At 43.3% G+C, this 18025-nt stretch overlaps 1 protein-coding gene across 11 annotated transcripts in view; it reads left to right on the top strand.

The window, feature by feature from the left end:
* The window catches only part of LOC132771951 (uncharacterized), a 164920-nt gene that overhangs the window by 94318 nt on the left and 52577 nt on the right, over nucleotides 1-18025 (top strand). For 2 of the 11 annotated variants that reach the window (XM_067466670.1, XM_067466673.1), the window contains exon 2: nucleotides 8084-8154. The exons of 2 other annotated variants lie outside the window; for them this stretch is intronic. The gene's annotated coding sequence lies outside the window, so the exon portion shown is untranslated. 7 more of the 11 variants (XM_060770558.2, XM_060770562.2, XM_060770560.2 and 4 more) reach the window with 5 other exon arrangements.

Here is an 18025-nt window from a genome sequence, read left to right on the forward strand (position 1 = left end):
GCCTAGTTGTTCTGGGATTAACTGCATTTTGTTTGCAAATCTGTAGAACACCTGTGTTGACTAAAAGGGCTACTATCCAGAAAAGTTATTTTCCTGTTTTATCACTATCTTGCATAAATCAACTTGACATTCAGTTTTTCCAGTATAGTGGAAGTTGTAGCGTAATACATCTGGAGCACACTAGTCGGATCTAGATACTAGATATTGACTGCCACTTTGGATTTTGGAGTCAAAATAGGTCCTAGCATGAATTTGATTATCTCTTTATTGTTAGAACATACATTCCACATTAAACTAAAAGTGATTTTTGGGTGGCTGTCAAGGATAGTAATCCAATCTAATAAAAAGACAAGAAACACAGACAGAAAAAAGAAGGAGACTTACAGATAAAATGGCCCATTAAAAGGCTAAGAAAGCCAACTCTCAACTTGATATTTAGGAAAAATGCTTGTAATAAATAAGTGACCATCCGTTTGCTCATCCTAGACTACTGCAACGCGCTCTATGTGGGGTTGTGCTTAAAGACTGTTCGGAAGCTTCAATAGTCCAACAGACAGCAGCCAGGTTGATCACCAGAGTGGCGTACAACTCCCCTGTTGCACCAGCTCCACTGGCTGTCAGTTTGCTACCGAGCACAGTTCAAAGTGCTGCCTTTAGCCTATAAAGCCCTAAATTGTTCCGGCCCAGCTTACCTGTCTGAACATATCTCCTCCTGTGAGCCACCTAGGAGATTAAGATCATTGAGGGTGGCCCTGCTTTCAGTCCCAGTACCTTCGCAGGCATGTTTTGTGGAAATGAGAGACGGGGCCTTCTCAGTGGTGACCCCTTGGATGTGAAATTCCCTCCCCAGTAATATTAGAGCATATCCCAACCTCCTGGACTTCAGAAGGAAAGTGAAAACCTGGCTCTGGGGCCAAACCTTTGGAAATTAACTACAGTGCAATAATAGCCTCGAAATATGTACAATTGATCTTTGGAATGGCCCCGGATTACGATTGTGGATGGCATGATTTCAATAGTGATTATAATGTTTATACGTTTTGATGTGCATTTTAACTCTAATTTTGAATTTTATCTTATACAGTATGTATTTAATTGTCTGTTGTCTAAAGGTATCAAATAATTGTCTTATGTAAAGCCGCCTTGAGGTGGGATATAAATAGAGCAAATAAATAAATAAATAAATAAATAAATAAAATATTTTATACAAAAGGGGCAAGGAACAACAAAAGTTAGGTTGATTTAGCTTCACAGTCATTTGGATGTTTAATTCCATTTGTATGGATTAGAACAGATCTTTAATAAGAAATTATTGACTCTCCACTACTGTTTCGAATATACTGATAAAAACAAACAATTGTCTTCATATACACTGCATGCATACGTGACATGAACTTCTCGTGCAAGCATCCCTTCCTGCCCTTGTCCTTCATTACAATGCACTTCTCTGCATCTTATCACTTTTGAGTCCCGTCTTTTAATTATAACTCTCAGATGTCCCTTTCTGTCTTCCTTAAGTAAGCAAACTTTTTCATTCATGGACAAAAGTGGAGTAAGAATACAGGATTTAAACTAGAAGTACTAGTTCATTCAACCATGGGTCGTTACATGTGTTTTCCTGTCATACAGAGCATAATGTAGCCTCATTGAGGTACAAAGTACGGACTACAGTTTGTCTTTATGGAGGACTGAAACAATAACCTGTAATTGTTGTTGTATTTGTTCATTGTTGCCAAGCAAAAGAGACCCCTGTTTTAGTCTCAACGGTATTCATCTGTTTCTGTTTGTAACCCTGGTTTTTTTAAAAAAATGTCTTGGAGTCTCAGGTAATGAGTTGAGGCACCAATGAGAAAAGCCCCGTTTTAATGAAAACCAGAGATATATTTTCTTTGAGCTCAACTTTTTCAGTGGTTAATATTATTTGGTAGTGCCTTATAGTAAAAAAAATGGCTACTGGACACTACTGCGTGACCATAAAATGCCACAAAAGTTATGGCTGTTTCTGAGTCAGAACTCTAACTCCAATTTGGAGATGAATGGAAGGATATGCCTTTGGATTTGGAAAGGTGCTACCATGAACCCAGAGGTAAATGGTCGCTCCAATGAAAACATAGGCTTCTAAAACAAAAGTGGTCTTTAACTTGCTTGTGCAGTTAATTTCAGCATCATTTGAAACATGATATCATGCCAAAATAGTAGGCACGGAAAAGTCACATTGTTATTGTTTACACAAATGAAGCAGCAATTTGAATAGTATTGCACTGAAATTGCTTTTGAGCATGAAAATGCACTTTTGAATTAACAAGGAGATACACTCTGCTACACCACAGTCAGTTTATGACGGATAATCCACCTAACGCATCTTCCTGGTGCAAGGAATATTTGGCTGATTCAGTAAAAGCCCCTTTCCTTGTACGGGTTCCAAAAACTTCTTTAACAACATACATTGATAGGGAGCTAACTAATTACAATCAGTTAAGTCGTTGAGCTCAAAATTTTCTAATAAGAAAGGACAACTTAATTAAATTTATTTTTCAACGTAATTGATTAATAAGTTATAATTGCACTCTTAATTTAAATTTATGTTTCAACTTAAATAATTGACAAGTTGGAGTTTCAGCATTCACTCAATTCCAAAATTAAATTATTAAGTAACGTATTAATTCTTCAAATGAGAAGCCATGCTAAATAGCCAACAAATTTTGTATTTCTTTATCCAAACCTTAGCTCTCTTAGATGTTTGCAAAACTGCTTCTTGCTTTTTTGTTACTTCCTCAGAATTGAGGAATTGCAGTGTTTATGTCACATGATTCAAACCTAGGCATACAAAAATGATGCAAACAGGGCATAGGTTTGTTTATTTTGGGGCATGATTAGCTTATGGAAGATTTAAAAGATTGTAAGTGGGAGCAAGTAGTAGAGGGAGCCTAGAAAGAGGTCTTCTTTTTGCAATCCGGTTCTTCTGTGTTCTCCAGTGGAGAGCATGTAAAACAGTGTTTTTCAACCTTTCTAATGCTGTGACCCCTTAATGCAGTTCCTCATGTTGTGGTGAACCCCAACCATAAAATTATTTTGTTGCTACTTCATCACTGTAATTTTGCTACTGTTATGAATCGTATTATAAATATCTGATATACAGGACCTATTTTCATTCACTGGACCAAATTTGGCACAAATACCCAATATGTTCAAATTTGAAAACTGGTGGGGTTGGGGGGATTAATTTTGTCATTTGGGAGTTGTAGCTGCTGGGATTTATAGTTCACCTACAATCAAAAAACATTCTGAACTCCACCAACAATGGAATTGAACCAAACTTGGCACACACAACTTCCATGACCAACAAAAATACTGGAAGGGGTTGGTGGGCATTGACCTTGAATTTTGGAGTTGTGGTTCACTTACATCCAGAGAGCACTATGGATCTGGACCAAATTTGGCACAAAATTTGAACACTGGTGAAGTTTGGGGAAAATAGACTTTGATATTTTGGAGTTGTAGTTGCTGGAATGTATAGTTCACCTACAATCAAAGAGAATTCTGAACCTCACCAATGACAGAATTGGATCAAACTTCCCACACAGAACCCCCATGACCAACAGAAAATACTGTGTTTTCCAATGGTCTTTTGCTATTCTTCTGACACCCCTTTGCAACCCCCCTAGGGGTCCCGACACCCAGGTTGACAAACGCCGATGTAAAGGCTCCTCATCTGCTCCAGAAAACTGAAATTTGAAACTCTTAATCCTAGGAATCAGTAAGATAAAGGAAAGGGGGGGGGGGGTGATTTTGAACAAGAAAGCAAGGGAAAGGCCTTGGGTTGGTGAGAAATCAGGTTTTCAAAAATGTATGCTGTTGTTTCCTTACCTGACATAAAGTCACAGGTGATATTTTTCAACTTTATTTTTGTAAGAAATTTCATAAAGCCATTTAATTTATTTATTTACTCACAATATTTCGATCCCGCCATTCTCAAGCCCGAAGGCAACTCAAGGTGGCTTACAAATTGGCAGCAATTTGATGCCATAACAATCCACAATATACAATTAAAGCATTTAAAACAGCATTATAAAATCGATACAATACAAAAATCATTAAAAACTTATAATAATGTAAACTAAACATGGAATTTAACATGAAATGTAACAGTTTCCCCCTAATATAAATGCAGTTGAACTAGATTTTCTTTAACTTATTTATGATTAATTGAATGTTGAATATGACTCTTGCACCCATGGGAAATACATTCCTGAACTAACTGTGGAAATGGGGACCTGGGTCATAGTGAACTCGGTTGAAATGAATTGTGCTGATTGACCTAGGAAATTCCTAGAGAGGACTTATTTGGTCAGATGTGGTAGGTGAAGCTGTAGGTAACTGCAGAAATTGAACTGTCTTAAGCCTTTTCTCCTAATCAGACATAGCCTTCTTGGTGTGGAATATCAGTATGCAAAGGGATTTTGTAGCACCTTAGAGACTGAGAGAACTTAGGCTATCAATTTCATTCTCTCAGTCTCTGAGGTACTACATAATTTTTCTAATATTTTTTCTATTTTTCTTTGCTATGCAGTTTATGGTCATGAATTTTAAGGTCTGCATCTACACGTTTTATTAATGAGCATGTGATTTATTCACCCAGTATACTCCCATTATACATTTCTCCCAAGGAAGATTCTCAAAGCAGCACACAAATTCAAAGATAAAAATAGATAAAAATCACCAGTTGACTAAAGGACTACAAAGTCCAGAACAGTGAAATTAACCAAAAGTGAAAGGGATGAAAAACTATATTGTAGGGGTTCTCAAATGTTTTTAGCAGTGGAGCCCTTTTTGAAGCCAAAGTTTCTCATGGAGCCCCAATAAATCTTTATAAATGATATGATATGATATGATATGATATGATATTAGGAGCCCCCGGTGGTGCAGTGGGCTAAACCACTGAGCTGCTGAACTTGCTGACCAAAAGGTCAGCAGTTCGAATCCGGGGAGCAGGGTGAGCTCCCACTGTTAGGCCTAGCTTCTGGCAACCAAGCAGTTCGAAAACATGCAAATGTGAGATCGATAGGTACCGCTTTGGCGGGAAGGTAATGGCGCTCCATGCAGTCATGCCAATCACATGACCTTGGAAATGTCTACGGACAACACTGACTCCTTGGCTTAGAAATGGAGATGAGCACCACCCCCACCCCCACCCCCCCAGTGTCAGACACAACTAGACTTAATGTCAAGGAGAAACCTTTATTATTATATTGTATTATATATTATATTATATTATATTATATTATATTATATTATATTATATTATATTATATTATATATCATGTGTATATGTATCAGGCATAGGCAAAGTTTTTGAGGAATTGTGTTTCAAAATTTGACAGGGGTTGGGCTATTGGCAGATGGATGGAGAGTGTTTGTGTCAACTAATTAAAAAACCATGACCAAATTCCTATGCACACTGCACATACTTTGTTTGTAGTGCAACAAAAAAACCCACAAAAAAAGGAAAAGGAAGGAAGGACAATACAATATTTAAAATGAAGAACAATTTTATCTAACATACACTTAACAGTATTTCAGTGGAAGACTCCAGGGGCCACCCAATCTGACTCCCTTCTGCTATGCAGGAAAAGCATAATCAAAGCACCCCCAGCAGATGATCACCCAGCCTTTGTAACAGCAACAACAACAACAAAAGGAGCAACCTCAGGGGCCATCCAGTTCTGCCATGCAGGGAAAACACAAGCAAAACACCCCTTGAGCAGTGGAAGGGAAATTGAGTTTTGAAAGCAAGCAAGGCAAGGGGGAAAGGATATGGGTGGCGAAGGAGGCAAGGAAAAATGGGTTTTGGTGGCAAGGGGGCTGAGGGAAAAAGTCTTTTGGCAGCAAGGGAGGCAAGAGAAGCAGGAAAGAGGAGAGAAAGTTTGGAGGGGAAGGAGGAAGGAGGAGGAAGGAGGGAACCGCAAACCACTCAGAATGATTCACAAAGCTCTAAGGCAGGAGTCCTCAAACTAAGGCCCGGGGGCCGGATGCGGCCCTCCAAGGTCATTTACCTGGCCCTTGCTCAGGGTCAACGTAAGTCTGAAACGACTTGAAAGCACACAACAACAACAACAACAATCCCATCTCATCAGCCAAAAGTAGGCCCACACTACCCATTGAAATACTAATAATTTTATATTTGTTAAAATTGTTCTTCATTTTAATTATTATATTGTTTTATGTGTTTTTGCACTACAAATAAGATATGTGCAGTGTGCACCGGAATTCATTCATGTTTTTTTTTTCAAATTATAATCCGGCCCTCCAACAGTTTGAGGGACTGTCACCTGGCCCTCTGTTTAAAAAGTTTGAGGACCCCTGTTCTAGGGGCTCCACGAAGCACACTTTGAGAACCACTACTGTAAGCAGATACACTCATAGACAAGCAGGACAACTTATTTGAGTTGTTATAGCATCAGACTCTCCAGAAGAGAATTCTAAGCATCTCAACCAACTATAGATTTATGGATTCCTTCAATTGGAGTCATGCCATTTCAGCTATTATATATTGTTTTTGGCCAATCCAGAATGCTTCCCTTTCCAGCTCCTTGAAAGATCATGGACTGCACCCCAAAATTATCCTATCCAGAAGCCCGCTGTGCTGCAAGGCTCTGCCATATGTTAGGAGGCAGGCTAGCCCAATGCAAGCAGGCAGCGGCAACTTGCCTCAATGTCCGTCAGCACCATTAAGCAATAAATTTGCATCTTTGCCAGTGGCATGTGCTTGTAACAAATAGCACACATCCCAATAGGTGTTCAGTGCAAATGCACTCTTAGACAAGTAGGACTTGGAAACAGAAAATTTAATCCATAAGTAAATGGTTGGAATTTACGGGCAATAGCCATAGAAACATTTGACTATGTGTTAATGTTTTTTAATTATATGTTATGTTGTTGGGGGCATTGATTGCTGACTGCAAACCGCCTTGAGTCGCCTTTGGGCTGAGAAAGGTGGTATATAAATATGGTTAATTAATTAATTAATTAATATTGTATTCCAGTCTGCTACAAAGATTTGCCTCCAGATTCTCTGGCTATAGTTACTGAAGTTCCTGGCCACCAAAGATGCTGGTTCAAGCTGAAAGGAGCCAAATTTGACTGTGTATGTATGTGGCTTCAAGTCACCTGTTGACATATGGAAACCCCATTAATTTCTTAGAGTTTGCTTAGGCAACGAGTACTGAGGGATGGCTTTTGCCAGTTCCTTCCTCTGAAATATAGCTCATAGCACCTGGAATTGCTAGGCTTCTTTTCTAGCTTATCCTACCAGTGGCATGTGCTTGTATCAAAGAGTAAAACATGTGTATCTATAACAGTACAGTAGAGATATGCTCTTAGATAAGCAGAAGTACCAACCAGGCCTGATTCTACTTACCTTCCAAGATCAGATGAGATCTGATTCTTTACGCTAGACACAAACGTTACAATCAGTCAGTAGTTACTTGCATTAGAGAGGACCAGGAGTGCCTATTTAGGGATCGCTTATGAAATTCTTGATTAACAAATGGAGATTATTATCTCATTCTAGATTTCCAATCCAGTTATGCACAAAAGTCACCTTGGGAAGATAATGTGGAACTCTAGACTCTTTATCGAAAGCTCCTTTTGTTCTCTTTGTTTTGGAGAGAAACCTTCCTGTTCAGCCTACGTTTTTTTTAAAAAAATGACGTGGATAGCAGTGTTTGTTCTTTTGCTTCGGTCGTAGCACAGTTTGGTTGCTATCTGTAAGTTTGTTTTTCTTTTGACTCCGACCTCTCCTCTCTAGTTTTCTTCCTTTCTACACCATTGTTTCTGGTTAAAGTGTGGGCCTAAGCAAGTATGGGAATTCATTAGGTCTCCTGGTGTTAAACTGCACCTCCCAGCAGCCTTAGATGAGGAATGCGGAGATTTAATGCAATTTAATTCCCAGCATTCCTCACTCCCCCAAAATGGCTTTTTGTGCTTGCACAGAAACTGTGTTCAATGCTACGTAGCATTGCTGGGAAACCTCACTTCCTAACCTCACTTCCTAATACCTCCCCCCTCCTTTTATCTTCTTTAGCTGTAAGAGTAACTTCTTTGGTTTGATGTATATGAAGGCACATATCACCATCTGAAGAATCACAGTAACAGGTAAGCAGTATTCTTCAATATTAATTCTTTTAGCCTATATACAAGGAAGACTTGTAGCATAGCCTTCAGGGATCTACAGAAGGTATGGGTAAACACAGGCCCAGGAGCTGGATGCGGCCCCTTGTGCTCTTTTCTTAGGTCCCCCTCTCTCTCACCATTCTTTCTTTCCTTGCTTCTCTCTTTCCTTCCTTCCTTCCTTCCTTCCTTCCTTCCTTCCTTCCTTCCTTCCTTCCTTCCTTCCTCCTTCCCTCCCTCCCCTCCCTCCCTCCCTCCTTTCCTTCCATCTTTTTGTCCTTCCTTCCTTGCCTCTTTCCTCCTTCCTTTCCTCTCTCTCTTTCTCCTTCCTTCCTTCCTTCCTTCCCTTTTGTCTTCCCCCTTCCCTCCTGCCATTCCCTTACACCCTTTCCTCCTGGGGGATTTTTTTTAAAGTCAGGAGTGACTTGAGAAACTTGAAGTCGTTTCTGGTGTGAGAGAATTGGCCATCTGCAAGGACATTGCCCAGGGGACACCTGGATGTTTGATATTTTATCATCCCTGTGGGAGGCTTCTCTCATGTCCTCGCATGATGAGCTGGAGCCGACAGAAGGAGCTCAACTTGCTTTCCCCAGATTTGAACCGCTGACCTATCGGTCAGCAGTTCTGCCAACACGAGGGTTTTTATACCTACTGCACCATCAGGGGCTCCTCCTAGGGGATGTTTAGCTTGGAGAAGAGAAGGTAGAGAGGGAACATGAGAATCATGTTTCAAGATTTAAAAGGGTGCCCCATTGAGGATGAGGAGGTGAAAAACTGACTTTCTGTTGCTCTAGAGACCAGAGCACAAGGGAGACATGGTTTCAAATGGCTGGGAAAGAGATTCGACTGAAAAGATTAGGAAGAACTTCCTAGAGAGTGGCATAGGCTGCCTGGGAATGTCTTGGAGTCTCTGGAGGCTTTTCAACAGAGGCTATCAGAAGTGCTTTGATTGTGCCTTCTTGCATGGCAGGGGGTTGGACTGGATGGTCCTTGGCGGTCTCTTCTTGCTCTAGGATTCTAGGATTATATATCAAGAATAGGCAATATAGGGTCTTATGGAAACACTTTTTCTCTCCCATCTACCATCTCATCCTGACCAAGGCTAACCCTTTTGGGATCCAAACATTTCTCGTCTTTCCTTCACTTTCTGCCTCTGAAAGAGAAGAGGAAGGGGAGGGGGCTTGGGGAGAACCCCCTCTTTCCCGGCCCACCCACCCTACTCCGGCCCGCCATGCGGCCCTCAAATTAGAAAGTTTTCTTATGCCTGATCTACAGGGTTCATTTCTTCATCACATGGTGAATCTATACTGTAGAGTTATTGCAGTTTAATACAACTTTAATGTCATGGAATCATGGGGGTTGTAGTTTGACAAGATCTGTAGCTTTCTTTGTTGGTACCTCACCAAACTACAACTCACATGACTCCATAGCATTGAGCTGAGGCAGTCAAAGTAGTGTCAAACTGGATTAATTCTACAATGTAGAGGCACCCAAAGACCCCTTCAGTAACTACTGTGGCCTGGAATGATAGTACTCTTGATGTACTGCAGTTCCACAAAGAAGCAACACTGTTATGTATCTCTTGTCAGAGCAGGCAAATGTGTACTTTAGTTTCCTGCCTCACTGTTTTTTCTGTGTCTTTAGGCTTTCTTAGCAGCAGCACCCCAAGTTCCAGTGTCACCAATATTTTGAGTTTATCTTGAAGCCTCTCAGGCTTGTTTTCCTAACACCCTCCCACTATCTTTTTCATAATAAATTTCTCTCTTTGCTTCATGCTTGCATGCTGCTCTGGTTCACTGGATCTCTCTTCCTCCCCCCCTTCGTGTTTTCAAGGATGCCAATCAGATAAACTCCCATCCTTTCCTAAGCAATGTTTGTGCATTATCCTGTTAACATAAACTAGTTATTAATTTTTTTTCTGGAAAGTGAGTAGTTTGAAAGTAATAAATGTTTCTTTCCAACAAAGTTTGTGTTTTGTTGATAATTTCTTCCTTTTTAAATGTGTGAAGTGTAATATCAGAACCAGCATGATGTAGTGGTTTTGGTGTAGTGGTTTGGGTGGTAGACTAAGACTCTGGAATTTGTGTGTAGTCTGCTGATTTATGGCAACCTTGTGAAATTTATAGGGTTTTATTATGCAAGGAATATTCTAGAGATGGTTTTGCCAGATCCTTCCTCTGAAACATAGCATAGAACAGCATTTCTCAACCTGGGGGTTGGGACCCCTGGGTGTCACAAGTGGGGTGTCAGAGGAGTTGCCAAAAACCATCAGGAAACACAGTATTTTCTCTTGATCATGGGAGTTCTGTGTACCAAGTTTGGTTCAATTCCATCATTGGTGGAGTTTAGAATGCTCTTTGATTTTAGGTGAACTATAAATCTCAGCAACTACTACAGCAACCAAATGTCAAGGCCTGTTTTCCCCAAACCACACCAATGTTCACATTTGGGCATATTGAATATTCGTGCCAAGTTTGGTCCAGATTCATCATTGTTGGGTCCACAGTGCTCTCTGGATGTAGGTGAACTACAATTCCAAAGCTCAAGTGCCCACCAAACCCTTCCAGTGATTTCCGTTGGTCATGGGAGTTCTGTGTGCCAAATTTGATTCAATTCCATCATTGGTGGAGTTCAGAATACTCTTTGGTTGTAGCTGAACTATAAATCCCAGCAACTACAACTCCCAAATGACAAAATTAACCCCCCCCCCCACCCCACTAGTATTCATATTTGGACGTATCGGGTATTTGTTCCAAATTTGGTCCAGTGAATGAAAACACATCCTGCATATCAGATATTTATTTACATTAAGATTCATAACAGTAGCAAAATTACAGTTATGAAGTAGCAACAAAAATAATTTTATGGTTGGGGGTAACCAAACACGAGAAACTATCTTAAGGGGTTGTGGCATTAGGAAGGTTGGGAACCACTGCTCTAGAGCTACTGGCATCCATTAGTAGTCTCCAATACAATTACTAACCAGACTGATCCAGTTTCGTTTCCAATATCAGACGGGATCTGGTGCTTTTAGCATTCAAATCCCTGCTTGGGCATGGAAACCCATTTGATGGCCTTGGGGAAGTCGCAGGCTGGATCTACACTGGCCATAATCCAGTTTCATAATGTCGATTAACTGCATGACTCTAGATTATATCAGTCTGCACTGCCCTATAATCCACATCAGTGCAGTTAATCCACATATTGAAACTGGATTATAGGCCAGTGCAGACTGATATAATCTAGAGTCATGTTCAGTTCAGAGGAAGGTAACGGCAAACTGCTGCCTGATCAAATATTGCCAAGAAGTCCCAATGACAGATTCACCATAGGGTTGCCACTAACTGGAAATGACTTGGAAGATTCCTAACAACAGTCTGCTTTGAATTTTGATCTGTAATACATATCATTTGTCTATGTATGAGCTCATGGAAATATGTGATTGAAGTCTCAAATCTTTTGGGGATGGCTCTGTAGTTTTTAATCTATTGTCACTTAATTAGAAATGTGTGGAAATTATAAACACTGAAAATTTTTATATGTAAAGGAATAGTTTCTTAAACTTTTCATGACCTTGGGGGTGTCTATGGAGAACGCCAGCTCTTTGGCTTAGAAATGGAGATGAGCACCAACCCCCAGATTGGACATGATTGGACTTAATGTCAGGGGAAAACCTTTACCTTTACATTTACTAAATAGTTTTTACTTGCATTGTGTTATATTTATTGTAAGCCTTGTTTCCCTATATCAGGAGAAAGATGGAATAAAAATAAAGCAAATAAATAAATTTTAACAGCATCTACAACACTGTTTGCCACCCAAGACTTCGGAAGGAGCACTGATGCCAAATACAGGAACTAGGAAGTGGTGACTGGGAGAATAGGGCACCAGAATGGGAAGAATAGGTAAAGATTAAACTTATCAAGTGAATCTGTTGACATTTTACTGATGTCACCATATGACTGTGCGTACATGCATTTTAACTGATACCACCTTCAAACTGTAGTACAGTCATCTTATCACATTTGCTAGGTTTAGGAGCAAAGGATCCCGTGAAAGAGGGATCACTGTGAATAAAAAAAACCCCACCTTTTTTAAACTTCAGAGAACACCTTCCTAGGAATCTCTAGGTCCTTCACTGCAACTATGGTCATCTCCCAGTAGAATCATTCAAAAGGAGCTTTAATTGCCTGGATAAGTGTTCTCTCAGTGGGTGCATCTACATCAGGCATGTGCAAACTTTGGCCCTCCAGGTGTTTTGAATTTCAACTCTTACATTTCCTAACAACCGACTGGTTGTTAGGAAATTGCTCCTTTTCTGTTCTGAACATGATTTTAAAGAGTGGCCTTTTCTGTTGCCATTGATGGATACTTGCAGTGGGAAACAGAATGAGGATTCACATTGTAGCATGAATGCAGTTTGACACCACTTGAACAGTCATGGCACAGTGCTATGGAATTCTGGGAGCTGTAGTTGTCTAAGGTCTTTTGCTTTATGTGTCAAAATGTGATGGTGTCTCATCAAACAACAAATCCCATAGCTTTGAGCGATAGTAGTTAAAGGGGTGTCAAAATGATTCATTCTGCATTGTATATGCATCCGAAGACAGTGTGGATTTCGAGTATAGATTTGTAGAAGTCCAAAACAATAGTAGTTTTTGCAAGTCCTGCTCTCAGTCTGTGTTTAAGTGAAAGGGCGGAGGGAGGCATGAGCAAACACCAAGTGGAAAATTCCCAGAAGTAGAGGGAAGAAGACAGAAGGAAATGCAAAAGGTTTAGCTCAAGAGAGTTTAACTTCTCTGAGAGTGCAAGGTGGGTAGGAAAGGGGGCTGTAGTATTTCATTTTTGCTCATTGTCACTTAATTAGAGAGATGTGTGGAAATCATAAACGCTGGAAAGTCACCCCTGAAAATTTATTATAACCATTGTGGTTTGTAGATCACTATAGCTAGCCACAATCCACAGGCAAAAGAGCGGATATATTAAATCAATACAGAAGGCATCTCTATTTCTTTTTGGGTTTTCTGTACTTGTCTTTCCCAACAAAAAAAGTATCAGTGGGTGCAGTTTGCCAATTTAAGCCAATGTCAGTAATCCCATTAATTTTAATGGAGCCGGAGTGCATCCAGTGAGCGGAAGCAGTAAATACATTTGGTCGTGTGTCGATAGCCCACAGAATTATGTAATAGGGCTCAGGACAGGGTTGTGTGTGGGTGAGGAATAAGAGAAGATGAATTGATTCTGGAAGTAGATGCAGTGCGGCGTGGAAATCAAATAGCTGGATTGCAAATCCAGAATTACCGTAGGATGAGGCTGGAGGCTTTGGCTTGCAAGCTCACAAATTCCTGTTCTTGTTTGCAACTTAGTCAGAAGGAGCAAACACTGATTCTGGGGATGCAGCTACAATATAGAATTAATACATTTTGACACAACTTTAGCTGCTATGGCACAATGCTGTGGAATCAGGGGTGCTGTAGTTTTACAAGGTCTGTACCCTTTTTGTCAGTGTTGGTCCCTCACCAAACTAGAACCCATGATTCCATAGCATTGAGCCATGGAAGATAAAGTGGCTTCAAACTGCATTAATTCTGCAGTGCAGATTCACTGGTAGGAGAGAGTCCTGGAAAAAGAAATGTGTGAGTGAAGTCACATAAAGCCAGACGGGGGAGTGTGACCCTGTTGATTCTCCTGGATCTCTCAGTGGCTTTCAATACTATTGACCATGGTATCCTGCTGGGTCGTCCCACTGGGATGGGACTAGGAGGCACTGTTTTACAGTGGCTCCGATCTTCCTGGAGGGCCATTCCCCGAAAGTGGTGCTGGAGGACTTCTGTTCAAACCCCTGGCCATTGACCTGTGGGGTTCCTCAGGGTTCCATTTTGTCTCCCAAGTTGTTTAACATATACATGAAACCACTGGGAGAGGTCATCTGGAGTTTTGGAGTGTGGTGCCACCTATATGCAGATGATGCCCAACTCCTTCTTTCCACCTAAGGCCAAGGAAGCTGTCCTGACCCTAAACCAGTGCTTGTCATCAGTAATGGAATGAATACGGGCAAACAGATTGAAATTTAATCCAGACAAGACAGAGGTGTTGTTGTTGTTCATTCGTTCAGTTGTTTCCGACTCTTCGTGACCTCATGGATCAGCACACACCAGAGTTCCCTGTCGGCCATCACCACCCCCAGCTCCTTCAAAGTCAATCCAGTCACTTCAAGGATGCCATCCATCCATCTTGCCCTTGGTCGGCCCCTCTTCCTTTTTCCTTCCATTTTTCCCAGCATCACTGCCTTCTCCAAGACAGAGGTAATTCTGGTCAATCGGAAGGCAGACCAGGGAATAGGGATCGAGCCTGTGCTGGATGGGTTCACACTGCCCTGAAGACACAGGTCTGCAGTTTGGGGGTCCTCTTGAACCTGAACCTTTCTGTTTCAAACTGCAGTTTATGATATTTAAAGCCCCAGATGGTTCCTATCCAGGCTATTTGGCCGACCACATTCCTTTTTATGAACTTGCCCAGGACCTGAGATCTTTAGGAGAGGCCCTTCTCTCAGTCCCACCTCCATCTCAAGCTTGGTTGGTGGGAGTGAGAGGGCAGGCCTTCCTTCTCGGTGGCTGCCCCTCTACTCTGGAACTCCCTGCGCAGGGAAGCCAGAATGCCCCCCTCTCTGTTGTCTTCCCAGTGGCAGGCTAAAACCTTCTTATTCAGACAGGTTGTTCATGTTTTTTTCATGTCAGAAGCGACTATTAAACACTGCACGTAGACCCGAAATCTTAGTCCTGAAGCCAGATTGCATTTCATTCCATTTGCTTCATAGCTGCCTACTGACCCTATGCTACTCCCCAAATCCTTGATCCCATTGCCAGGTTTTAACTTTTTTTTCTAAAAGACAGGAGGGAGGAAGTTCCACAACCGAGGGGCCACCACTGAGAAGGACTTATCCCTCATCCTTACCAACCACATCTGAAGGGGGTGGGACCGAGAACAGTGCCCCCCCCCCCCCCGAGAGGATCTTGTTCTTAGAGGGATATATGTTAGTTCGGGGTATAAATAAAGATGATGATGATGATGATGATGATGATTATATACGTTCAGACAGGTTTAAGGCTTTATAGGTTAAATCCAGCACTTTGAATTGTGCTCGGTAATGCTGCACATACTGCATGACTTCACACTTGCTTCAACCTTTGCCTCCTTAAGGCTTACACATCTCAACGTTGTGACTTAAATTAATTTAACTCAGTTGTTTTAATAATTGTAACTACAGTGATTCCTGTGGTACCACCTGGGAACCCCCCCCCCCCCCCCCCAAATACCAGAATCCATAAATCCTCACTTCCCATTATCTGCAGTGGCATTGCAAAGTGGTGTCACTTACACAAAATAGCGAAATCAAGGTTGGCTTTTGGGAATATTTTCAAACCATGGATGGTTGAATCCATGGACAACAAAATTGGTGGCTATGGAGGGCTGCTTTTCCATTGCTAAAATTTCTCAGTGCTTTATCATATCAGGAGCGAACTGCGGGTACAGTTGTGATGTATTTGAGAAAACACAAAGTTTAAAAACTTGGCGTTCTATTAAATGTCCTTTGACCAGAAGCTGGCCACTTACGAATGCTTCTGGCGTTTCTATAAGAAGGTCCATTGTGCACGCAGCAGGGCTCAGGCTCAGGCATGTAGCCAGAGGGGGGGGGGGGGGCTTGAGGGGCTTCAGCCTCCCTCCCCCCCAAATTCTCACTCAACCCCCCCGACCCCCCCCTGAAAAAACTCAGCCCCCTCCGAATCGAAATCCTTGCTACGGGCCTGCTCAGGCTGCACTGTAATAGATGGTCTGTGGTTTGCTCTTCTCCACACTCGCATGTCGTGGGCTCCTTTGTGGCCCCCATTTCTTAGGGTTGGCTCTGCATCTCGTGGTGCCAAAGCACAGTCTGTTCAGCACCTTCCAAGTTGCCCAGGAGGGAGTGTCTCATTTGGTATCAGCCATGGATTGAGGTGCTGGCTTTTAGCCTGCCACTTTTGGACTCTTGCTTGCTGAGGTGTTCCTGCGAGTATCTCTATAGATCTTCGAAAACTTAGAAAATGCCACGCGTGGTGGCTGATATCTGAACAGGGGATGGGCTGGAGATGTCACTGCCTTGGTTCTTTCATTATGGTGTTAGTAGGGTATACATCAGGCCTTGGGCAAACTTGGGCCTTCCAGGTGTTTTGGACTTCAACTCCCATCATTCCTAAGAGCCTCAGGCCCTTTCCTTTCCCCCCTCAGCCGCTTAAGCGCTTAAGCGGCTGAGGGGGGAAAGGAAGGGGCCTGAGGCTCTTAGGAATGATGGGAGTTGAAGTCCAAAACAGCTGGAAGGCCCAAGTTTGCCCAGGCCTGATATACATCATAAATAAAATAAAATATTGTCCTTCAGCCACCTTCTCCCTCCTTTGAGCAGCCCAGAGGGGTGGGGAGTGTGCCTATGACTACTGGGTGTGGCTTGGGGGTTCATTCCTTGCAGCTCCCTATTTCCCCCCCTTCCTTTCTCCCAACTCTCAGACTGAGACACAGAGAGAGCGTGAGCCTTTGCTTCCCAGCCTTTGGCCGCTGGAGGCGACCGTGCTTGCGTTCTGGAGGGAGGGGCGGGAGGCGTTCCTGAGCAGAACCAGAAAGGGGAGCCTGTCCCTTTAAGGCGTGCCATTGGGGTGGCTGCCTCTTTAAAAAAAGGAAGAGGCGGTGGGACGAGAACTACCTTGAGGGACGGGGGTTGGCCTATGCTAATCGAGGGGGCGGCGCCAGGATGAATGGAGGGAGGTAAGGGCGGCCCGGGCTTACAGGGGAGGAAGGGCCCTTGCGCTCGGGGCCTGTGTCTTTAAGGAACCGGTCGATACCATTCGAGGGAGAGAAGAGGGGGGGAGAGCGGTTTCCCTCCTCCTTTCTCCTTTAGGGCAACGCTGCTGGGAGGAGAGGCGGTCCGATGGCTTGAAGCAGTCTTAGGCAGTAAGTTGGGGACGTTCCATTCATGGGGTGGGGCGAGGGGGGGATTTCTGCGCGATCTGTGTGTGTCTGTGTGGAGGAGGAAAAAGAAGAGGTAGAGGGGGCGATGGGCGGTACCATGTGGGAGAGCAGGGGGAGGGAGGCTGGCTGGCGGACAATGGAGCCTGTGTGTGTTTGCGGGAAGGGAGCGGATCCAACGGCGGCGGCGGCAACGGCGGGGGGAGACGCCGCGCCGCGCTGAGAAGTGCCCCCCCCTCGCAGTGGCCAAGGTAGGCCAGACCGCCCCCTCCCTCACGAAGAGAGAGAGAGAAAGGGAGGGGGGCGAGTGAGTGAGTGAGTGAGCGAGCGAGCGAGGAATCTCCGCATGGTGCCAGCAGCACAAGCAGCAGCAACCCTGGAAACGGCGAGTTGTCTGTGTGTTTAGTGGGGGGCCAACGCGGTGGCCAAAGCGACGCGGGAGGGCGGATAACTGCTTGCCTTGTTCTGGGGGAAAGTTTCAGAGTTTGGGGACTGGTCCAAAAAGATGGTGCGGGCGGGCGCGCCAAGAAGATCCGCGATTTTGAGGGAGGCGGGAGGGACGGCAGGGTTTTTTGTTTTTTTGGTTGGCTGGCTGGCGCGCGCGGATGCGGGGGGGGGGGGGAGTGATATGGGGGCAGCTCCGTTTAACCGCCCGAAGCGTGAGGGGAGGGGGGAGTAAAGGGGGAAAGGAGAAAGAAGGAGGGAGGAGGAGGAGGAGGCCGGAGGGAGGAGGCGTGGCCATTGCATGTGGGGAAAAAAAAAAGAAAGCGGGCGGGGGACGTGAAGGGGAAAAGGGGGCTCTGGCTGTGTACTGAGGAATGGGAGTCTCTGTGGTTCAAAGATGCCAAATTGGGAGGCTTTA

This window comes from Anolis sagrei, chromosome 3, assembly GCF_037176765.1.
Source record: "Anolis sagrei isolate rAnoSag1 chromosome 3, rAnoSag1.mat, whole genome shotgun sequence".
Taxonomy (NCBI): Eukaryota; Metazoa; Chordata; class Lepidosauria; order Squamata; family Dactyloidae; genus Anolis; species Anolis sagrei.